This window comes from Mustela erminea, chromosome 1 (genome assembly GCF_009829155.1).
Source record: "Mustela erminea isolate mMusErm1 chromosome 1, mMusErm1.Pri, whole genome shotgun sequence".
NCBI classification, from domain to species: Eukaryota; Metazoa; Chordata; class Mammalia; order Carnivora; family Mustelidae; genus Mustela; species Mustela erminea.
In genome coordinates this window covers 722,655-745,987 of record NC_045614.1, presented here as the reverse complement: position 1 = coordinate 745,987, position 23,333 = coordinate 722,655, and the positions used below count along the sequence as shown (strand labels likewise).

The following is a 23,333-nucleotide window of genomic DNA, read 5'->3' as shown; positions in this document are numbered from 1 at the left end:
CACAGTCCACGACGGTTCTAAAAGACGATAGCGCGTTCTAGAAACGTCGTATGATATGCGAATTACACCTCAGGAAAGATGTTTCTTAGAAAAAACGTATTATTATGATATAGGCTTAACTTTCTAACGTTTCTGAAAACGTGTGTGCAGGGGTGCCTGGCTGCCTCGCGGGTGGTGTCGGACTCATGGTTTCCGCCCAGGTCCGGATCTCAGGGCTGTGAGGCCGAGCCCCGTCTCGGCGCTCAGCGGGGCGTCGGCCTGAGAGTCTCCCTCCCTGCCTCCCCTGCTCCTGCTTTCTCCCTCTGAAGTAAACAAATCTTTAAACGTGTGCGTGCAGAAGATATGTCTGTATGCGTTACGTATGTACATGTGTTTACTGGCTTTTCTGAGTTTTGTTCTCTCAAAATTTTCCACCATTTAAGCATTCTGTAATTTGAAAAATGCTTTATAGACCCTCGATATGGATGATGTGTTGATCTTTGTCCCCAAACCCATGACCCAGCCCGACTGTGAGAGGAACACAGGCCCCGGGAGAAGGACTCCGTAAGCTCGCCAAGCAGCCTCCTCCGAGCTGTGCGGCTCTCGAAACCCACGGCAGCTCTGAGAAACCATCTCAGCCCCAAGGGGCCTCCGGGGACATCGCCCGGGATCCCGACGGGTCCTGGGACGGAGGGGGACGCCAGCGGGGACATGCGCGTCCGGTCGGGAAACTCGTTCCTGTAGCACACCAGCGCCCGTCACCTGCCGTGTCCGAGGGGCCAGCACGGGCCTGCGGCTGGGCCCGGGGCTTTGCGTTCACAGAAGATAAGACTGTCCTCATGATGAGATCCTAATAACAGGACTTATCCCAGAAGATCAGGAAACGCTTCGAAGGCCCACCACTCCTTGGGCTGTGAGGCAGGGCACCGCTGACGATCACTTGGGCACGTGCTGTGGTCGCAGAGTGGAGGGCTTGGAGGGACAGACCGTCCCCCGCAACCGCGGGCCACCTGCCTCTCCTCACCCTGACCGCAGGTGACCAGAGACCACACCACGCTGGCTGTGCGGGCTGTGGCCCCAGGCCTGTACCGGGAGGCGTGCAACCGCCTCATGCCCCAGGCAACAGGGACCCGTCCCAGGCCTGGCGGCGCACAGACGTCTCTCTCCCTGTCACCCCAGTGATCTCGAGACCATGGACGTTTTCACCTCCGGCAAAGGATGTGTTTCACTCAGCATCTGATCTGGGAAGCAGGTTCCTCTGATGCCCCTGGCGCAGCCAGTTCCATCCTGCGTGGCCGGGAGCCTGGCTGTTGGAGGCAGGTGTGGGCGCTTTGTGGACGCAGGGATCTCTGAGCCGGCGGGCCCTCTGCGGCCACCTCCCACAGCCCAGGTCTTCCTGCGCCGCGCCCCCCAACCCCCCCGCCGGTGCACAGGGACCGCCGGCCAAGGCCTCCCCACCACGTCCTCGCCTTCCCAGAGGCGAGCAGAGCAACAGCACCCCCCCCAGGAAGGGCCCCCAGCCTGCAGCGTGGACACCAGGCCCCGGGGCACAGACTCCGGGCAGGAGGGCCCACAGGTGCATGGAGCCCCAGCCTCGGGGCAGGCCTGCGCGTCATGGCGGGGAGCCCGGGACACCCGGCAGGCCAGCGAGGAATCGCACTGAGCATGTGCTGTGCGGTATTTGGGACCTACTTACGCAAGGAAACGACTCGCAAGCGCGGAGTGTGCGAGTCCACCGACGGGAAATGTCTGGAACAGGCCAGTCTGCAGAGACGGAAACTGGGTTAGTGGGAGCCGCGGGCTGGGGGGGAGGGGGAGCGGCTGCTAATGTGGACAGGCATCCTTTTGGGGCGGTGGAATGTTCCAGAACTAGAGAGAGGTGGGGGGCACAGCCTCGTGGGTGTACTACATGCCGCTGAATTGTTCACGTTAGAAGGACTGTTACATCAATTTCACCTGGATTTGGAAAAACTTGAGGAACCACTTTATTTTTTTAGAGAGCGAGCACAAGCAGGGGGAGGGGCAGAGGGGGAAGCAGCCTCCCCACCCAGCAGGGAGCCCGGATGCGGCTCGATCCAGGGACCCTGAGACCATGACCCGAGCTGAACCACCTGAGCCCCCCAGACACACCTTCAGGGGCCACTTCAGAGGGGAATCCGTGCCCGGAGCCGCGGCATCCAACAGGACTGGGACGCCAGCCATCCCCCCGGGCCCCGTTTGTCAGGCTGGAGGATGTCGTCCCAGCAGAGCGATCAGGGGTCCAGGATGCCCACCAGGACTTTGCAGCTGTCGGGGACCACGCCGGGGTGAGCACAGCCCTTCTCGGGCACCGCCACCACCGCTCAGCCCAGAAATCCACGGTGTTGGTGGGCGGGACCCACGCACCCTGTGCCTCTCCTCCCGACACACGTGCCACTTGGGTGACGGAGGCGGCAGCCCTGAGGCAGAGGGACGTGGCCTGGCCCGCGGCGGGCACCGGCCAACAGGTCCCTAATGGACACATCAGAGGCCCCTCCGAGTGAGGATGGGTAGGAGGCACGGGGCACACGCATCCCCGATGGTGGCTGGGGCGCCGCAGCGGTGGGCACTCGTGGTTTTGCTTGGGTGACACATTCGCCGGAGGAGAGGGAACGCCAGCGTGGGGTCTCGTGTTTTATTCATGGGTCGAGCTCCGTGTGACTCTTACAGGGTTTTAGCAGGAAGCTTCTACCGCCACCACAGCTGAAAAGTCCTGGCCGCTGTGGTCAGTGCGCTTCCCAGCCTCTCCCAGAGGCCAGGGAGGGACGGCCCAAGGCACCGCTCCGATGTCCGCCCACGGTGCTGCCCCCCACACCAGCACTGGCTGGGAACTGGCCAGCCCCGGTGCTTTCCCGAACTGGCTGCCGCGGGCAGGGGGCCGCTGCTTCTGTAGGTGAGGTACTGGTCTAGCTCACTGCCGCCCGGGAACCGTTCCCCCGGACCGCCCTGGCCCTGCGTCCACCAGTCGGCGGACTGCTGCCTTTTCCCTCATTTTGCATCCCGGAGCTCCAAGGGGGTGGCCCTGAGCCGGGCCGCTGGGCTGCGCATTCCCGAGCCATCTCCCTGCGGACCCGCCTCTGGCCAGCTGGTCTGCGGCTCGCGGATTCTAGCCGTTGTCTCTGCCTCACACCCCTCAGCCCCGGAGCATCTCCTGCCTCCCGCCGTGCTCGCAGCGGGTCCCTAGGCATTGAAGGAGAGCCCGTGGCCCCACGGGGAGACAGACATCAGTCACCATTCAGGATTCCACCAGGCAGGACAGACAGAGCGGGGTGGGAGCCCACGACAGAACGCCGCCGTACACGGATGGGAACCAGCCCCCCTTCTCCCCAGAGAGCCCTCAAGTGCCTGATGCCATTGGCCGAGAGCTGCTGCCCAGCCCTGTCCAGAGGGTGGAAAGGAAAGTGTCCCCTATTGTCTCCGCAGAGGGACACAAAAAACAGGGACAAAGGCAGCCTTCCTGGAAGGGCTTTCTGCCCCTGCTTTGCACAGTGGCCCCAGGGACCCAGACAACAGGGCAGCAGAAAACGCGGGACGACAGCGGGCTTTGTGCACCGTCCCCTCGCCGCGAGCGAGGACGGGGCCTTCTGCAGCCGCGTCCATCCAATTTCAGGAGAACCGGAACCGTGGGAGGGTTCATCGGGCCCATTGTGCCCTGCCTTGCCCCCCCCGGCACCCCCCAGGCCTCCCGGGGCCCAGCAGCCCCACGGGCAGTCAGCACGGCGTTGTGGGAGAAGGCCCCGCTTGGACAGGGTCAGGGCTGCAGCCCCAGGCAGCTCAGGGTACAGAAGGGGACCCCGCTGTGAGCGCCCGGGCTCCCCCATCCCTCACCCGCCACCCGCGCCGGGTCGACCCTTCCCCCCCTCCTGGCGTCCACACGCTCGCCCCAGCAGCACGGGCTCCGGGGGGGTCCACCTGCTCCTGCGGGGGCTGTGCGGAGGGATCGCTGGGGCTTCCTGGCTCTGGCTTTAAGACTTCAGTAAATGTGGCCGGGGGAAGTTTCTAGAAGGGCAGAGAAAGCAGGATTTTGCTTGGAGCCAAAGGGAAAAAACCTCAGAACAAGACGCGGTATCTCCTGCCTGTAGGAGTGGGCAAGCGGCTCTCTGGCCCGGCGGCTGGGGGGGGGGCGCTGCCAAGGCGCCCACCCCCGGCCGCCTGTCCCCTCCACAGCCAGCGCAGGCCTTCTCTGCCCCCAGTGCCCAGGGCAATCCAAGGGCCCGGGAAAGCGCTGCCCCACGACCCTGCGAAGGCTGCGTGTGGGCCCCAGGCTTCCGGCGCCCTGAACCTCACCACATGCACTGCAGGACATCCTTGCGGGACGAGAGAGCCCCAGCTGGCCACAGACAGGACACAAAGGGCCCAGGCGGGCAGCAGGCAGCAGCAAGACACAGGGACCCCTGAGCACCCAGGAGGGACCGAGCTCTGCGTGAGGGGAATCACTGTGCAGCGTCGTAGCCCGCATTCAGGGACTTGGAAATTGGCCCCGGTGGAGAACGCATCAGCCCAGGCCTGGCCAAGCGCTCGGCTCCAGTTCCCGCGCACCCCAGGCACCAGCCCCAGGAGCGGCCGTGGGGCGACATCTGTCCGGAGCTCGGCCACTGCAAACCACCGTCTGTCTGGGAGGAGGACTGTCTGCCCGGGGAAAGGGTGTGACCGGCGCGGGGCCCAGTGACAGCGGGGTGCAGAGCACGTGAGCACGCCCAAGGCCACCGCTGGGGCACGGGGAAGCGGATGTCCGCCCACGTCACTCATGCTGCTGGGTCCTTGGCGCCAGGGAGGGCTTGGAGAGAAGGCCGGCCACTTTCCTGCGGTCGTCACGTTTCCTGTGACGCTCGAGGTGCGGTCTGCGAGGGGTGGCCAGGTACCCGGGGCTGGTGGCCGGCCGCCGGCTCGGGGAGGCGGCAGGACAGTTGTCCCGGAGCCTGTGCCTGCCCCGGCCAACTCGGACGCTAATTCCCTGTCCGAGCAGGGTTAGTGCTGCCCTTCTGTGACCCTCATGTAAGGAATGGTGACAACTGTGAAATCACGGGCTGTCAGGTCGGGGGGCCGCAGCGAATGACACAGCCGGTCGTCCATTCAGCGGGAAAAACCCGACCGTCTTCTGAAACAATGGCCTATGTTCTCCAAAAACGTTCAGCTGCTTCTTCTTTGTATTGTAAAAAATATGTCCTCTAAACAAATTTAAAAAAAATTTTTTTAAGTCCTCTCTCTGCCCCACACGGGGCTCAAACTCATGACCCTGAGATCAAGCGTCGCCCACTCCCCCCAAGTGGAGGCAGCCGGACGCCCTGAAGGACACTGGGTTTAGCTCAGGGAGTAGACGGAGGACAAAGGGAAAAAGGCCGGGGACCAGGTCCGCACCCCACGGACATCCTCAGGGAGCTGGTGTTTTTATACAAACGCATCTTTTTGGGTTTCTTATGCTTCTTAAGTTTTCTTTAATTTCACTCTTTGTTTAGAAATAGCGACAGGTTCACAGGAGCTCCTAAAGCTGGGACCGGGGAGCCGAGGTGCGGACCCCTCCCGCTCCCCATCCCTCACCCGTCGGTCCGTGCGTCCCAGCAGGGCGTGGGGCCGGCACACGGAGCTCCCTGCAGCGACCTGCGGACCCGCACCTCTGCCGGCCCGCACCCCTGCCCTCCGTCGTCCGCACAGACCGTCACATCTGCCCCGAAAGTCTGTCACCGGGAGAACGTTCTCTCCGTGTCTTTGGAGAGCGGCCGCATGCCTGAGGGGCCCGCCGGGGTGCCCCTGCCGCAGTGCCCTAGTGTCTTCCTTTGTCTTCTCAGTAACGTTCTGCAGCGCCCGGACCGGCCGGTGTCCTGATGGCTCGTGGGCGGCGTCCTGTCTGGGGCTGCTGTGGGTCAAGCTGCCAGGCGTGTCCGTGCTCGGGTTCCAGGGGGACACGACACACGAGTCTTCCTCTCTGGGAGGAAGGCGGGGGACAAACCCGGCAAGGCTCGCGTCCCAGTGTGTCCCACGCTGCCTGGCGGGCTGTTTCCCGGCCCTCGTCGCCGGATGTGGACGCACGTCGCCTGTTGTGGTGGCTTCTCGGGGTTCCTCCGGGCGGGAGGTGAGAGGCAGGCGGCTGTCGCGGTGGCCGTGGGAGTGGACGCGGCGCCCGGCACACGGCACACGCTTGGATGTGGCTCCCCTCGGACCACGTGTTTCTAGAAGTGGAGAAACAGGGTGCCGGGCCGCGGGGAGCACAGGTGTCCCACGCGCATGGCCACTGCCCTCTGGCACGTCTCCGAGTGGCCTTTCTCTGCAAACAGACGCTCGACCTATCGCACCCTGCTCCTTCCAGGCGGGAACGCGGACTCGGCGTTTGCAGACGTTGTGAGGGGACCTGGGCAGGCCGGTCGGGGCTCCTCGCGGCGCGGCGTCACCGTCCGGCGGGGAAGGCTCCCGGGATGCCCGCGCTTAGCCTGGCATTGTCTGCGGGATGCGCCCCACGGCCGGCGCGGCTTGCTGTCACCGGTCGGTGGCTCCTCGGACACCCCCCGGCACCCCCGCCTTTTGGAGCCGCCGCTCTGTCCTCTGGACCCACGAGCTGGGCGCCTGGCGCGGATTCCATGCGGGAGCGAGGTCACGCGTGTTTGCCGGTCTGCCTGGTCCCTTTCGAGCCACCGACGCCGCTGGTAAGGTCGCTGGTCTCCACCCCTGTGTGTCTCCCAGATTCTCAGCACGAGGGCTGCGCACCCACGGCAGGCCCGCCGTCCCCGCTTCCCTGAAACAGCCCCAGCTCAAGGCCAGTGACACCTCCTCCCCCGGACTGTGGGTCTCACTGGCTCGGTCCCTGCTCTGTCTGGGGCTGGTGGCCTTTGTTGGCCCACAAGAGGAGCCGTTGGGGGAGGACGTTCGCGGTGCATCCCTGCGTGGGAGGTTTTGGGTTCCCGGCGCTCAGATCCCACACACACCCTTTCTTTGCAGCTGCTGGCCTCTGGAGCGTGCCCAGAAAGCACGCTTGCTTTAAAAAATATCTTTAACACTTTTTAAATTAAAAAAATTTTTAAATTAAAAAAATACATTTTAAAAAATATATATTTTTAAATTTATTTTAAAAATATATTTATTTGGGGCGCCTGGGGGGCTCAGTTGTTAAGTGTCTGCCTTCGGCTCAGGTCATGATCCCGGCTCCGGGCGCTGCCTGCTCGGCGGGAGGCCTGCGTCTCCCTCTGCCCCTCCCCCGGCTTACATTCCCTTTCTCGCTATTTATAAATAAATAAGTAAAAATTTTTAAATCTTAAAAAAAATACGTGGCATTGCAGCGGGGACTTCATGGATCTAGGGCGACTCCGGAACATACGTGTTCACCGAACTCAATTTGCGATGGTCTGTGCTGTGCAGGAGAGTCGGCTCACAGACACCCAGGCCCCCACACCCCGCGTCCGCATCTGACCTTCCCCCCCAAGAAACGGGCAGGGGCCTGACTGGTCGGTCAGATGAGGGCCCTGAGGGGCTCGGGCGTGGGGAGGCCTGGCCCCGGGGGCTCTGTTCCCGTGTCTGCGTCGGAGTGACCCGAGGGGGGCCGGAGGTTCGTCAGCCCTCGAGCTTCTGCCCAAGCCCCCCACAGCCCGGACGGCATCTAAACAGAACCGGATCCCAAGCGTGTTCCAGGACGACGGGGCGACAAACCTGGGCCCCGCAGACACCCACACCCCTACCCTCGCTGATTCGTGGAGTAACATCGGTCGCTCCCCAGACACCCGCCTCAGGTCAGACCCTTTCCTGGACTTGCCAAGAACACGGACCCGGACCCCTTTCCAGGGTGAACCACCACCGCCAAGCCAGGGGGAGCCGCCCCCTTGAACGGGTCTCGCAGACGCTCCCGTCCGTGCCTCTGGCTCTCGCTTCTGGCTCACGCTGAGTTTCCACCCCTGGAAGCCAGGGGCCCACTCGGCTGGTCCTGCGGGGCCCCCTCTAGGTCCCTGCACTCGGCCCGCATCGCGCAGAAATCCCGGCCTTTTGGGAACAGATTTCACCTGTTTTTCCAGTAACGTCTTGTCTGTTCCAGATCCCAGCCAGGATTTGCCATTTCGTCCACCTGTCGCACGCCCCCAGGTTCCTCTGGCCGGATCCTACTGTCCTGTAAGATCTGCCAGGGAGGGGCGCCTGGCTGGCTCAGTCGGTGAAGCCTCTGCTTCAGCTCGGGTCGTGGTCTCGGGGCCTGGGATGGAGCCCTGCATCGGGCTCCCTGCACAGCCTCTGCCCCCGCTGCTTGTTCTCTCTCTCTGTCTCTCTCTCTGACAAATAAATAAAGTCTAAAAAAAAAAAAGAAAAAAGAATCTGCTGGATTTCTCTCTCCCGTTGGTGTTTACATGAATTGTTTCTAATCTCTAGGAGGTGGTTTTACTCATCCCTCAGGGTTTCCGTCCCCTAACAGATGGGTCCCCACGTGTCCCAACGCCCAGAAGACATGAACGGGGCCTTATAAGAAAATGGAGTCTGCAGACGCCATTCGTTAAGACGAGGTCCCCCTGGAGTGGGACAGTCTTGAATCCCGCGCCGCTGTCCTCGTGAGAGGAGGGCATGGGTCAGAGACGCACAGAAGAGAAGCCACGCGTCCACGGAGATGCAGCCTGGAGAGTCGGAGGAGGCCACCAGCCAAGGGACGCCACGATCGCCCGCAAGCCGCAAGCCGCCAGCCGCGGGGAGAGCCTCAGAGCCCCGGCGCCCGTGGGCTTCGCAGGGAGGGCAGCTCCGTGACACCTTGGTGCTGAACTTCTGGCCTCCAGAGCCGGGAGGGAATACATTTCTGTGTTTGGAGACCATCCTGCCTGTGGTCACTGCTTTCCCAGGGAGCGCGTGCGCCCGGTGGCTCCGAGCAGACCCGGGTGCAGAGCTCCAGGAAGGCCACGGGGTCAGGGACCCCAACACGCTGCATCGTTCAGGAAGAGCCTCCAAAACGCCCCCTCAGAGCTCCGGCTGGCAAGGGGCCCCCGTGCAGGTGTCCCTCCCGCCCGGCCCCCTGCAGAGGGAGCCCCCACTGCAGGCCAGGGCCCCCGGAGAATCATCGACACGGGCTCAGCATCCAAACACAGCATCCCTTCAGCAAGCTGTGGCAGTGGGGCTCTGTGGCTCTCCCGCTCTGCCTGGTGAGCCCCCAAAACACTCGCCCACAGTATAAACCCTGGAAACTGAATTCGCGCTTACTCCTAGAAAGGGTTTTGCAGGCGTTATGAAGGATCTCAAGGTGAGATCGTCCTGATCAGGGTACATCCTATGTCCAATGACAAGTGTCTTCCAAAGACGGGAGGAAATCGCCACGCGACCACAGATGCAGAGAGTGGAGGACATGACCACAGGCCGAGGACCGGCGGCCCCGGGGCTGGGAGAGGTCCCTGGAGCCTTGGACAGATCGAGGCCCCACCGACCCAATTTCCAGGACCCAAGCACGAGGTCAGCACGTAGCAGCAGCTCCGTAAACACCTGAAAACCAGCTGCACACCTCTCCGAAACCACCTGCCCACCCACAAGCCCCCCCATGGCCAGCCTGGGCCAGTGACCCAGACACCTGCGGCCGCGGACACCACCGCTGGGGCCCTCCGCTGCCTGGGGCGTCCGACCTACCCAGGTGGTGAGCCCCGTCAGCCTTCGGGGCCCTGACCCAACACAGGCTTTCACAGAAACCCCGCTTCTGGGCACCTGGGGGTCTCACCCGGATAAGCATCCAATTCTTTTTTTTTTTGAAGATTTTATTTATTTATTTGGCAGAGATCACAAGTAGGCAGAGAGGCAGACAGAGAGAGAGGAGGAAGCAGGCTCCCCACTGAGCAGAGAGCCTGATGCGGGGCTGGATCCCAGGGCCCTGAGATCATGATCTGAGCCGAAGGCAGCGGGTTGACCCACGGAGCCACCCAGGCGCCCCAAACATCCAATTCTTGATTGCAGCTTAGGTCAAGATCTCTGGGCTGTGGGATCGAGCCCCCCCATCGGGCTCCCTGCTCAGTGGGGAGCCTGCTTCTCCCTCTGCCTCTGCCCCTCCCCCTGCTCCCGCTCTCCGTCTTCTGACAAATAAATAAATAAAATCTAAAAAAAATTAAAAGTTACGTTTCTAAAACCATGCCCGGGAGTGTCCTTTGGCCCCCATGAGCTGCCCAGGGACAGACCCCGAGGCCACAACGCTCAGGCAGGGAACCAGACACAGGAGGCCCCACGGGGTGTGAGTCCACGCGTGTGACACGCCCAGACCAGGCTCCTCCACGGACGGGAAGGGGCTCGGGGGCGTTGGGGGCTGGGGGAGGGGAAGGTGACTATTCTCTTGAGGTGACAGAATGTTCCGGAATTGGATAAAGCTGGTGGCCGCGGGACTCTGAGCGTACCGAACTGCTCACCTGAAGATGACTCATTGTATGTTGTGTGAGTCTTGTCTCCGTGAAGAAGTTGCCCCCTCATTCTGTTCTTCACGGGGATGGGGACACGTGGTCGGTGTTAGCCACCGCGGGAGTAGACGCTGTGGCCTGCGGGGACAAAGGAGCTGGTGTTCCGATGGCCCTCCAGGGAGAAAGGCGCAGACGACCCGTTCTCAGGAACTGCGGGAAAGCCGTATCAGCAAAGGCTGTGCTGCCCAGGGCTGGTGCCTCTCGCCTCCTGCCTCCCGCCCACCGAGAAGGTCCCAGAGCCCCCGGCGGGACCGGTGGCCGCCAGTCAGGGTCGTAGGCCCATGTGGTCCCTCCCGGGGCTTCTCCGTCGGGATTGCTGCCCCCACCTCTGCAAATCTGAGCCTCCGCTGTGGTTTGTACCCACAGGGGCCGCTGGGTCCCTGTCCCGGGCTCCAAGAAGGGGCGCGGAGGACGCCAGCCTCTTGTGCACTGCCCAGAGGTGCGGCGTGCGGTCGGATGGAGGATGTGGGCCGAGGCCTGCCCCTCCCTGCCCAGACTGCTCTTCCTCCAGCGAGGACCCAGGCCTCTGCCGGTCACCCCAGTACCAGAGCAGCCAGGGCGTCCCCACCCCCGCGTGGACCGGAGCGGCCGGGGCGTCCCCGCCCCCGCGTGGACACTGTTCCCATTCCACAGCCAGCGACACCGAGGCTCAAAATGGCCACAGCTGGGCGCCAGATCCAGGCAGGGCAGGACCAAGATCTGTCCCCTCCCCCAGACCCCGAGCCCCGGGCCCAGGCCCCTCGCATGGGCAGGGGAGGGAACCTCTGTCCTCCTTAAACCTCCATCTTTAAGCCCCTGTTGCCGTGGCAACGGTCTGCAGCTGACCTTCGTGCAGACAAAAGGGTGACCTTCCCAGTGCGGTGCCTCCGCCCCGTGGCTCCCCTCTCCCCTCCCCCGCCCGGGCCCCCACCCGGCGAGCGGTTTAAAGGCGTCTGTCTCAACAATGCGTTACGGATTTCCCCGCGGCCTGGCGCGCCCAGAATGTCAATCCAGACCGCTCAGGCTTTCCTAAACTTGAGAGCAGGAGAGCGTCCTCGAGTGGGGTTAGGAGCGCATATTCCAGGCCTGGGGGTGTCCGATGGCAGCCCTACTCTCAGCGGGCTCGGCTTCCCCGTCTGCCCGGCGGAGCTGCTGCGAGGGCCAGGCCCGCGGGGGTGACCAGCCAGCGTGAGCTCGCCGGGCTGGGCGGGGGCTGCAGCCGCTCCGCTGCGCTGTGGGGACCGCTCCCCGCTCTCTGCCGGGGCCAGGGCTGCTCCGCACAGCTGGACGCTTGTCCAGGCCCCAGCTCACCCCAGTGCCCCGGCTGCAGGAGGAAAAGGCGGTAGGCTCTGCTGGGTCGGTCCCCACCAGGACATGGGCTGTGGGGCCCAGGACCCCCCACGCCAGCAGTCTGTCCTCACCCTCGCGTGCCCAACCAGGCGGAGACGGGAAAGGACTAGAGGAGAACTGAATTCCTCCCAGAACCGCCCCCTGCAGGATTTCTAGCCTGAGCCCCTTCTCCTGCCTCTAGGCTGTGCTGCCTGCGTCGGCCTTGAGATGGCCACGGCCTCACCACATCCCTCCCCTGCTGTGGCTCCCCGGTGCCCCTGGGAGAAAAGCCAAACCCCACCCCCACCTCCTTCTATTAGGCCACCCCGCCACTCACCAGCCTCAGGGCCTTTGCTCATGCTGTTCCTTCTGTCTAGATGCTCACCCCCCCAGGAGTCCAGCTCTCTTTAGGTCTCAGCTCAGTGACACCTCCTCTGAGAAGCCCTCCCATCCCTTCCCTTAGTATTTGTCAACTCAGAGAGAGAGGACAGAGACAGGCCGCTGCTCCGAGCTCACTGACCACCAGCTTCGGGAGCTCGGGCACCAGCTTTCCCTTCATGTCTTATTTTCCCTTTTGGGATTCCACGTCACTTTCAGACACAACGTGTTTATCTCGTGCCACGCGCTGTCCCGGGCACCTTACAAGTAAGGATCCATTGGACCCATAACCGCCTGTTCCCCGGACGTGCAGAGGTGGAAACCGAGGTCAAGCAAGCAGATCTGCTTTGCCGCAGCATGTCGGCCGCTGTGGTATGTCCTGGTCCATGTCCCCGTCACGCACACGCGTGTTATGTGTCATACTCTAGGGCACGGGGCCAGAGCCCCCCCGAATGACCTCGCGTTAACCCGACCACATCTCCAGGGACTCTGTTTCCAGGTCAGGTCCCACTCGAGGGTCAGGACTCGGACACAGTCCACCGGCAGCGGCATGTCTGTGAGTCTGCGCCCTCCCTCTCTGTCCCCTGCGCTGAGACCCTTGGCTCTCATCGGCCCCCACAGTTCCCACCCTGACGACAGTGCCTCAGGTTCCCCTCCTGGGGTCCCTGGGCGCTCAGCTGGGGTAGACCCCCTGGGGGCCTGACCCCCTTCCCAAGTCCCTGCGGCCGCACACGTACACAGCGTGTGTTTCCCAACGGGGCTGCCCCAGGGCTTTAGGAAGCCAGGAGCAGTGGGACGCACCAGCCCCTGGGCCCTAGGAACCTGACCTGGGCTTACGTCACCCTGGAAGGCCACCGAGCAGACCGCGGTCAGCATGGACACTGGGGTTCGGGGAGGCCAGAAGCGCCAGGACTAAGGCTGCCGGCCCCGCGACCTCGTACCAGCCCTTGGGCGGCCTCCTCCGCATGGGTCTGTGTCCGTCCCCCTCCCACCGTGCCACCGTCGTCTTCCTGTGTCCATTGGAGGGACACGGGTCACTACAGGCCGGGGAGAGTCCGAGAAGGGCAGTTTCCAGGGAGAGGTCTTGCCCCTGCCACTTGCCTCGCCCCCAGGGCCGGTGGACAAGGGGCCTTCGAGCCACCCGTGAGCCGCAGCCCCACAGCCCGCCATCTCTCCCGTGCCCCCGCACAGCCCCTGCAGCACTGGCACGGTGAGAAGGTCCCCAAGGTGGGGACCATGGGTGGGGACCATGGCTGGGGAGTGGTTTCCTGCGGGTCTGGTTGGACACAGCCCTCTTCACATGCCGGGCCTGCCTGTCGTGCCCAGCGGAGGAGCGACCCGTCTGCGGCAGGCAGGGAGCAGGCCTGTCTGCGGTCGGGAAGGGGGGCGCGGGGGGCCCGGGGAGACGCTCTGGCCAGTGGCGATGCGGCTGCGGCCCAAGCTCCCCGCAGTGGGACCAGCAGCCCTCACCACCGAGCCTGCGAGGCTTCTCCCCACTCCCCGCCCCCGCACCGCCCCGGAGCCCTGCATGGGCTCGCACTTTGCCCTTGGCCTTGGCGGGTCCTGACCTTGTATGAGGGTTTAACACTGAAGACAAGGGCAGACGGCAGCGTCCTCAGGAACAGCCTCCCTTCCTACCTGCCAAGCAGGGACACACCCAGCTGCCCGCCAGTGGGGCGTGGACATGCTTCGTGTCCCCCACGCACAGGAACGTCCCCGGCCACGAGCTGGAGCAAAGGCCCCATGCGCTCCCCCGGGGACGGACCCCGAGCCCACGACGCTCAGGGAGGGAACCAGACACAAAAGGCCCCACGGGGTGGGAGTCCACGCGTGCAACACGTCCACAGAGCGGAAGGGGGCCCATGGGGGCCGGGGGTGGGGCCGGGGGGTGACAGCTGACGGGACGGGGTTTCCTTTTGGGGAAGAGGCAAGTGTTCCAGAGTCGGTAGTGTTGGTGGATATATACCTCTGTGAACGCGCTAGAACGGAAGAACTGTACGGTTTAAGTGAACGAACTAGAAGGTACGTGGCCCTCCGTAAAGCTGTTTAGTAACGTGAGCTACCGTCCTGCCCAGTGTCCCCTTCCTCCCCGGCTCTGGAAGTCCACTCCTGGGTAAGGCACATCTTCACCTTCCCCCGGTGCCACAGGCAAGGAAGGCTTGTCGGGGAGCCTTGTAAGGTCGTGAGGCTCCCGTCCCCAGAGGCCTGCGGGTAGACGGCGGCAAGCCACGGGCAGGGGTCCCTGCCCTGGCCTCTGCTAAAACTGTCCCTCATCTCGAGCCCCCCTGCCAGGCGAGCACACATGCAACAGGGGATTTTCCCCTTTTCTTCCAGGAAAGGGCCCTGTCATGGTCGCGGGACATCAGTGACATCACGGATTTCATGGTGCTTTCATCACCGCCCGCCTGGCGCACAAAGGCGTCTCTAAGCCCTTCTCCTCATATTCTCTGCGTGGGAGCCTCCCGCTTCCTAGTGACTTCAAACGTCCCGATCCGATTGGGGGGGGGGGCAACAGCAGAGCGGAGGAGGTGGCCTTTATCCCCCGACGCAGGCTGGGCCGGGCCCCTGGGGACTCTCGGCCGGTTCCTGACATTCCTGCGGGTCTCGGGGGTCCCTGACAACGTGCCACCCCACCTCGCGGCCAGTCGGAGGGCCGCGGAGGGCCGGCTGGGCCTCCTCACGGGCTCTCAGCCCCCAGGCAGGAATGCCAAGCGCGCAGTGGGGTGTGGGCACCGAGGGGTCCCCCGGACGTGGCTCCTGAGTTGACAACATGACTCACTGGAGCCTCCGAGAACATGACTCCCCCAGAGGAGCCCCCGAGCCGAGCCGGAGCTCCCTCACCCAGGGAATGGGGCCGATCCTACTTCTCATCTCCGAGCTCCTGCCAGTCCCCGCCCTGGTGGAAGGAAGGGCTGGGACCCTCCTGAGAATGCCCTCGCCCTGCCGTGGGGCCAGCAGGATGTCGGGTCACGCCCTGGAATTCGGACTAACATCGAGGGCCTCAGGGAGCCACAGCAGGATTTAGGCAGGGGACGGTCATGGTCTGATATTGGTTGTTGAAAAGTCCTTGGTGCCCTGAGAGGCAGGGAGTTGGGGGCGGTCCCTGGGATGAGGGCAGTGGGCCCTGTGTGGCTCAGGGGGGGACAGACGGGGAGTGGGGAGGAGCCGGATCCCAGGGGACCCAAATCGGGGGTGCTGGCCCAGAGGGAGGTGGGCTCAGACCCAGCTCAGACCCAGAACACTGCCTGTGAGCGGCGTTCACGCCTGCATCTCAACAGGACCCTGACCAATGTGAAGAAGAGACAAAAACTGGGAGCCGCCGCACACCGGAGGGCCCCGGGCCACGAGCAGGCGCGGCCCCCACGCGCTGCCCCGGGGCAGACCCCGAGCCCACGACACGCAGGGAGGGAACCAGACACAGGAGGCCACGCGGGGTGTGAGTGCACGCGTGTGACACGCCCAGACCAGGCCCTTCCACGGACGGGAAGGGGCTCATGGGGGCCGGGGAGGGGGAGGGGGGACAACTGATGGAGACGGGGCTGCTCTCTTGGGCATTGGAATGTTCTGGAATTACACCGAGGTGTTGGTCACACATTTGCTAAGAACAACCGACCTGCTCGCTTTAAGCAGGCGAGCTCCACCTGAACTGCCCCCAGCTCAGGAGACCCGAGTCACCGCTCCTCGGGGTAAGGCCTGATCGTCCCCTCCGTCGGCGTGCGCGCGTGGTTTGTAAACCTGTTTGCGTCTTGTAGTTGACGTGACGTTCCGGAAGCCAGGGACCGTGCACCAGCCTGGAAGCGTGGTCCCTGACCCCTTTCTAAGAGACATTGAAAGTGGGCATCGGCAGGTGTGGGAGGGCCCACCTGGGCACAGGTGGGTGGCTGGTTGGGGTGGGGGTGCTGCCCTCGGCTTGGCTGGCCAAGGCTGGACAAAGCTTTGCAGCCTGTGCAAAGGCCCCAAGGCAGGGACAAGATCGGTTTATCCTGAGCAGGTGGGCACCTCCACGGGAACAAGGGGGAGGGGCGGGCCAAGGCGCACAGGTGCTCCCGCGGGGCGGGGTGAGGGCCTGGGCCTGGCTCTTGCTGCACTGGCTCACACGGAAGGAGCCGGGGACACAGAACCAGGACGGCTCAGCGGTGTTGGGCCCTCCAGCGCCGGGCTGTCCCCTGCCTCCCAGAGCCTCAGGTCAGAGCCAGTCCTGGACTGAAATCCATGCCTGTTCTGTCCCCATGGTGACCTCATGTGGCGCAGACGGGGTTAAGGGCTTCTTCCCGCAAGGAGCACGGGAATGGGGTCTAGAGTGATGCGGCCTTTCTGGGGCCCAGGGACAGAAAGTGCCCCCCATGTGCGCTCATGACCCCAAAGGGGGACCTGTGGAGAGCCATGCAGCAGGAGCAAGGAGTCACGTAGATGGATATGCCTGAGGAGGAAGGACTGTGAATGTTTAACCCAAGGAATGTGGGTGCACTCATGGGTGACGCACAATCAATACCAGGAGTCATGGGAAAGGCACAGGATCTGTAGAACAATAGAAACCTGTGGAGTCCCGTAGGTGCTCACGAGCATCTCACATGCTCACGGATAAGGTCATAGGTAGTCCGTCTGATTGGTGGTTAGGTGAATCGTGTGATGTGGTGATTGGGTATCTTTAGCTACTGACATTATAAAAAGGGGCTAAAATTGAAGAGCGGGGTTCCCGAATCAAGATATGTAGAAGATTGCCAATAAAGAAGTTTGCCACTCACCTCGTCTGCGGGTCGTTCTTGCGGGTCCAGAGCGACATCTGGTGCCGAAACCCGGGAGCCGCGACTCTGGACGTGGGCCGAGGATTGGGGTAAGAGCAAGGATAAGGAAAGTGCGCGCCCATTTCCTGTCTCTAGATGGGGGAAATTCTCTGGGGATGATCCTAAAGTGCTAAAGTTTTAGGTTCCTCAGAGGGGAAAAGGTTTCCAGAATGGGAAACGAATTAGCCAGACATAGAATGGAAGGTCCATTGAGAGATATTTTGAAAGCCAATGGCACTCCTTTAAAGTCTAAGACTGCTCGTGCCTTCTTAAAAGAGGCCGGCGAGATTGCCCCTTGGTTCCTAGAGGAAGGGCTCTTAACTGTACCGCAATGGGAACATCTTGGGGAAGAGTTACGGCGTAGCACTACCGTTACTGCCGGAACTCTTGCGGTATGGTCTTTGGTGAAGGTGTGCTTACAATCGTCGCGAGAACGTCTAAAGCAGGTGGTACAGCAGGGGGGGGAAATTCTGGAGCAGTTAAAGGAAGAATCCCTTGGAGGCTCCTTGCGAACCTCCGATGCGGAAAGCGATAGTTCTGAGGAGCCCTCCAATAAACAGCCTCCGGGCATAAAACAAACTGGAGGAACTAAGGAGCGAGTGGCCTTGAAGCCTCCTAGCGGAAAAAAGTCTGATGCTGCCCACTTATTAGAACAGGCCAATAGTCCAACGGCCCCACCGTGTGAATGGCCGCCGCCTCATCGGCCCGGTTGTGTGAAGGTGTGCCACTGTTCCGATTGTGTTATAGCCAACTGGAGGGAAGTCCTCGGCCCAGAAAAAGGGTTTTTCCTAGTACTGGAGGATCAAAACCAGTTCAGATATCGTCAGCCATTAGACTTTAAATTAGTAAAGCAACTCAAAGAAGCAGTTAGTGCATATGGGCCCCAAGCAGCTTTTACAGTGTCCCTTGTGGAGTCGCTGGGGGCGCTCTTCTTGGTTCCCAAAGACTGGGCCAACTTGGCCAGGGCAGTTCTGAGTGGGGGGCAATATTTAGAATGGAAGATTCAAAATCAAGACAATTGTCAGGACACAGCACGCAGGAACGCTGCTGCTGGGAACCCTCAATGGGATATAGATATGCTACTGGGTACTGGACCGTATCTTGGAGCTCAGGCACAAAGTAATTATCCTCCTGCTATATATCAGCAGATTGCCACGGCGGCTATTAGAGCATGGAAAACTTTGAGAGGTGCTGGTGATCTGCAAGGCCGACTTTCTAGGGTCGTCCAGGGGCCAAATGAACCCTATGCTGACTTTGTGGATAGGCTAATGCAAGTGGCAGGAAGGATGTTTGGGGACGCAGAGTCAGCAATGCCACTGGTTAAGCAATTAGCATATGAAAATGCTAATAAATGGTGCCGAGAAGCTATCAGACCCTGGAAATCTAAGGATCTCTCTGCATATATTAAAGTATGCAGAGATATTACGGGACCAGTGATACAGGGACAAGTCATGGCTGCCGCTTTTGCGCAAGCTATGCAGGGACAAAAAGGCGTTCATCCCAGGAAATGTTTTCAATGTGGGCAGGAAGGCCATATAAAAAAAGACTGCCTGCAGCGGGGGAAAGTCTCCTTTACTCGCTCAGCTGGCAATGCTAAACCCCACCTTTGTCCTCGGTGCCGGAAAGGAAATCACTGGGCGCATGAGTGTCGTTCTGTAGCTGATATCGAAGGCAATCCTCTGCCGTCTAATAATTGGGGAAATTCAAAAAACGGGAGCCCCCCGGGGCCCAAAACAAATGTACGGGGTGGCAATGTCCCTGCCTGTCAAGCCACGATGGGCTTTTCCACCTTCTATCCACGGGAGCCAACCTCTACGGGACCCAGAAGAGCCACAGCAGGTGCCGCAGGACTTGACGTCTGCGCCACCACCCGATTGGTCTTAACCCCTGAGATGGATGTACAAGCTGTGCCATCTGATTTAGGTGGGGGGCCTCCACGGGGAACTGTAGGGCTCCTCCTTGGTAGAAGTTCTTCTGCTTTGCGAGGACTTCAAGTGCATCCGGGTGTTATCGATTCTGATTTTGATGGAGAAGTTAAGATTCTCGTATCCTCCCCCAGAGGTATTAATATTATAAATCCAGGAGATAGAATTGCGCAGCTTTTAATTCTTCCAAGCAATCATGAGAAATACCCATCCACTGGTAAGATGAGAAAAGGGGGTTTTGGTTCCACAGGATCCCCTCTTGCATGTCTAACCATGGACATGAGGGAAAGGCCCATGCTTAAGTTGAAAATCAGAGGAAGGGTCTTTTGGGGACTTTTAGATACCGGAGCAGACAAAAGTATTCTTAACCAACTGGACTGGCCCAAGGCTTGGCCCTTGGTTCAAGCTAACCAAACTCTTCGGGGTTTAGGTATAGCCACTAGCCCTGATATTAGTGCTGCTTCTTTAGATTGGGAAGATGAAGAGAAACATAAGGGCATCTTTCAGCCCTATGTTTGTGCTACTCCCGTCTCCTTATGGGGGCGTGATGTGTTAGAACAAATGGACGCAAGACTAACTACTAAAAAGTTATATAGCGAAGCTTCCCAAACTATTATGAAGGAAATGGACTATAGACCAGGTCAGGGTTTAGGGGTTAAAGGACAAGGAAATCCTGAGTTACCCTCCTTGGGAGGTCAAGGTTTTTCCTAGCGGCCACTGAGGCTATTCATATACCTTGAAAACAGCAGGAGCCGCGTTGGGTGCCTCAGTGGCCGCTAACTAAGGAAAAGCTACAAGCGGCCAAGGAATTAGTAATGGAGCAATTAAAGGCAGGTCATATTCAAGAATCTACATCCCCATGAAATACTCCAATATTTGTAATTAAAAAGAAATCAGGTAAATGGCGGCTATTGCATGATCTCCGTCAGATTAATAAACAAATGCAAATTATGGGCCCTATTCAGTTAGGGCTACCAATTGTTACAGCATTGCCAAAAAACTGGCCTTCCATTGTTATTGACATCCAGGACTGTTTCTTTTCCATTCCATTGCATCCTACAGATACTGAGCGGTTTGCTTTTACTTTGCCATCAATTAATCATAGTAAGCCTGATCAAAGATTTGAATGAAAAGTGTTACCTCAAGGAATGGCTAACAGCCCCACCTTGTGTCAGCTATATGTAAACAGAGCTTTAGAGCCATTTCGGAAGGCATTTCCAACTCTGCTTTACTATCATTATATGGATGATATCTTAATTTGTGGGCCAAAAGAAGCAACACTACCCATAGCCCTCACTTTCTTGCAAAAGCAATTAACAAGATGGGGCCTAACTATTTCTCCCGACAAAATTCAAGCCGGAAACTTACAACAATATCTTGGCATACAACTTTCTCTTAGGACAGTAAAACCTCGGTTAGTGCAGCTTCGTCGGGATCATTTACATACTCTGAATGATTTTCAGAAGCTTTTAAGGGACATTAACTGGGTTCGTCCATATATAAAACTTACTACATCCGAGTTAAAGCCTTTGTTCGCTCCCTGGACCCTTGGTGAAGGGAAATCGCATGGCTGATGCAGCCGCACAATTTCATATCTGTTCTGCTTTAGAGGACGCTAGGCATTATCATAAAAAATGGCATGTAAATGCTCAGACATTGAAAATGCGTTTTAATATTTCAAGAGCTGATGCAAGAGACATAGTAAAATCTTGTGGTAACTGTGTAACACACTTGCCATTACCCTCTCAAGGAGTGAATCCCAAAGGGCTGTTGCCTAACCATCTGTGGCAAATGGATGTAACACATGTTCCTTGCTTCGGGCAGCAAAGGTATGTCCATTTGAGTGTGGACACCTGCTCGGGGGTTGTTAGTGCCACCCCTTTGCGCGGGGAAAATGTCAAGAATGTGATATCCCATTGCCTACGCAGTTTTGCCTGCTGGGGAGTGCCTAAACAATTAAAAACGGATAATGCCCCTGCTTACACTTCTGCGAGCTTTTCCAACTTCCTAGCCTGCTATAATATTCAACATGTTACAGGCATTCCTTATAACCCTCGAGGCCAGGGCGTCGTAGAGCGCACTCACCTGACCTTTAAAACTACCTTGCAAAAAATACAAAAAGGGGGAGTTGGAGAGGAGTATCATACGCCCACTGACCTCACCAATTTGGTCACCTTTATTTTAAATTTTCTCACGATTGACAAGGACGGCGTTTCGGCCGCGGAGCGCCATTGGGGCCCCCAGAGAACACAACAGATGATGGTGAAATGGAAAGATGTGCTTACAGGGTTATGGAAGGGCCCTGACCCGGTGCTTCGATGGCACCGAGGTTCTCTTTGTGTTTTTCCGCAGGATGCGCCTGCTCCACTCTGGGTGCCAGAACGCCTTACCAGGCTGGTCGCGGTGGAACCTGTGGAAGATGCTGCTACTGACGTTGATGATGATAATGATGACTCGGCAGCCGATGCCTGTGAACGTGGGACTGGTCCAGGGCTGGGCAGAATCCAAGAGTGTTCAACGTCAGCTTCCTCCTCTGAGACTCCAGAATAGAGCATATTTTTCTCAAGTGGACTTTTACTTGTTTTGGATGCTTATACTTGTACACAAAGGGACAGTTCAAGGTTCTGTATATTGGGCATACGTCCCCGATCCGCCTTTGCTACAACCCATGGGTTGGGACACGAGCCCTATTCCTGTTTATGTTAATGATACTGCTCTGTTAGGATCACCCTCTTCAGTGCATCTCCAGCCGCAGCAGGCAAGCATTTCTTATAGGGGATATTCTGATGTGTACCCTATGTGTTTTACCACGAAGGGTAGGCCACCACACTGCTTACAGGTGTTTACTCAAGTTCAATATGATGATGTAACTATAGCGGGGTTAAGTTATGGCCGCATAACATCTAGGGGCAAAGTTCCCCGGGATATCCCCTTATGCGCAGCCCGTTTGGGTATATCTACGGGGATAGACATCCCCTGGAAATTATGCGTGGGAGGAAATGCTACTGCCTATACCCTTGAAGATGGGTTTGCGCTTTTGGATTGGGGGCCCGGGGTGCCTACTCGATTTTACAAGCCTAAAGTGCCTCCCATACTTGCTCCTCAGCGGGGATATCCAGTGCAAACAGAGCTGTGGAAGCTCCTAGCCGCTTTTAGCAAAGCAGTACGATGGAACAGAAAGCTCCAAGAGCGGGATAAAAGATATCCTCAAGCGTGTGTGCCAAGACCTTTTATGCTAATAGTAGGGAATCTCACTATCAGAAAGGATGAAGCTACATATCATTTGCTATGTCAAAATTGTACTTTAACTAATTGTATTCAAGGAGTGTCAATAGATGATAATGTACTAGTGGTTAAACAACCCCCATTTGTCATGCTTCCTGTAAATATCTCGAAGCCCTGGTATTCCAACCCTGGGTTGGAATTATGGGAGCGGGTGCAAGCTGCCCTTGGCCGGCCCAGACGAGAGCTAGGCTTATTAATATTAGGAATAGTCTCTCTTATAACGATAATTGCTACAACCGTTACTGCATCTGTCTCTCTAACTCAAGCAGTGCATGCTGCAGATACTGTGGACCATTTAGCACATAATACTTCATTGGCCTTGGGTACACAGGAGGATATAGATAAAAGGGTCGAAGTCAGATTGAATGCATTGTATGACGCTGTGAGATTTCTGGGAGACGAAATTCAAAGTTTAAAGTTACGAACTAAGATCCAGTGTCATAGTGATTACCACTGGATCTGTGTTACCCCTAAACATTATAATGCTACGGAAACTTCTTGGGATCGAGTGTTACGCCATCTTGAAGGGGTGTGATCAAATTCTAATGTCTCTCTTGATTTATTACAATTACATCGAGAAATTCTGGCGATTGCAGAAGCCCCACATGCCAAACTGCCTATGGCTCAGCTTGCTGAAAACTTTGTAAGCTCTTTGTTTTCTCACTTTCCTTCCCTGACGCATGTATGGTATGTTGTAGGAACTATTATAGGTGTGCTAGTAGTAGTCATTCTTTTCATGTGCCTCTTGCCCTGTGCGGCTAAAATAATACTTGCAGAAGTTTACAAGTTAAGAGCCATCGTACGTAACCAGCAGCTGGCCAATCGCGGCAAGCTCAAGGAACGGCCTTAGTCGCCACCAGGCTATCCCTTGACTCCGGTATTGGTTGAACAGACTATGCAGGCTCCCTCCTCAAGCTAGGCAGACATTAGAACCCTGATGGTTCTGACTCAGACGCTCATTAAAATTGTATCTGCGGGATAGGCTTCAGCATAAGCTATGATGGCTCTAGAGGCTAGCACCTCCCCCCCCCAAAAATATGGCTCAGTATGATGGATCGGTAGTCAAAGACGGGTAAGACTAATCCCTCACCATAGCAACCTAAGACAGGGGCTCCTCGGCTAGGGGGAGTACCCGATGACGGGTAAGCATGTGTGTTGAGGATTGGCAACCTAAGACAGGCACGATCCCTGCCATATAAATAATAAAAAAGGGGGAGCTGTGGAGAGCCATGCAGCAGGAGCAAGGAGTCACGTAGATGGATATGCCTGAGGAG

The 23,333-nt window shown here is 58.9% G+C and overlaps 1 long non-coding RNA gene across 1 annotated transcript; it reads left to right on the top strand.

Annotated features, from left to right (window-relative positions):
• The first annotated feature begins 18,677 nt into the window (after positions 1–18,677).
• Positions 18,678–23,132, top strand: LOC116569073. The gene is made up of 3 exons (XR_004276847.1): positions 18,678–18,688; positions 22,208–22,210; positions 23,042–23,132. It is a non-coding gene; the product is annotated as an uncharacterized LOC116569073 (long non-coding RNA).
• The last annotated feature ends 201 nt before the right edge of the window (positions 23,133–23,333 follow it).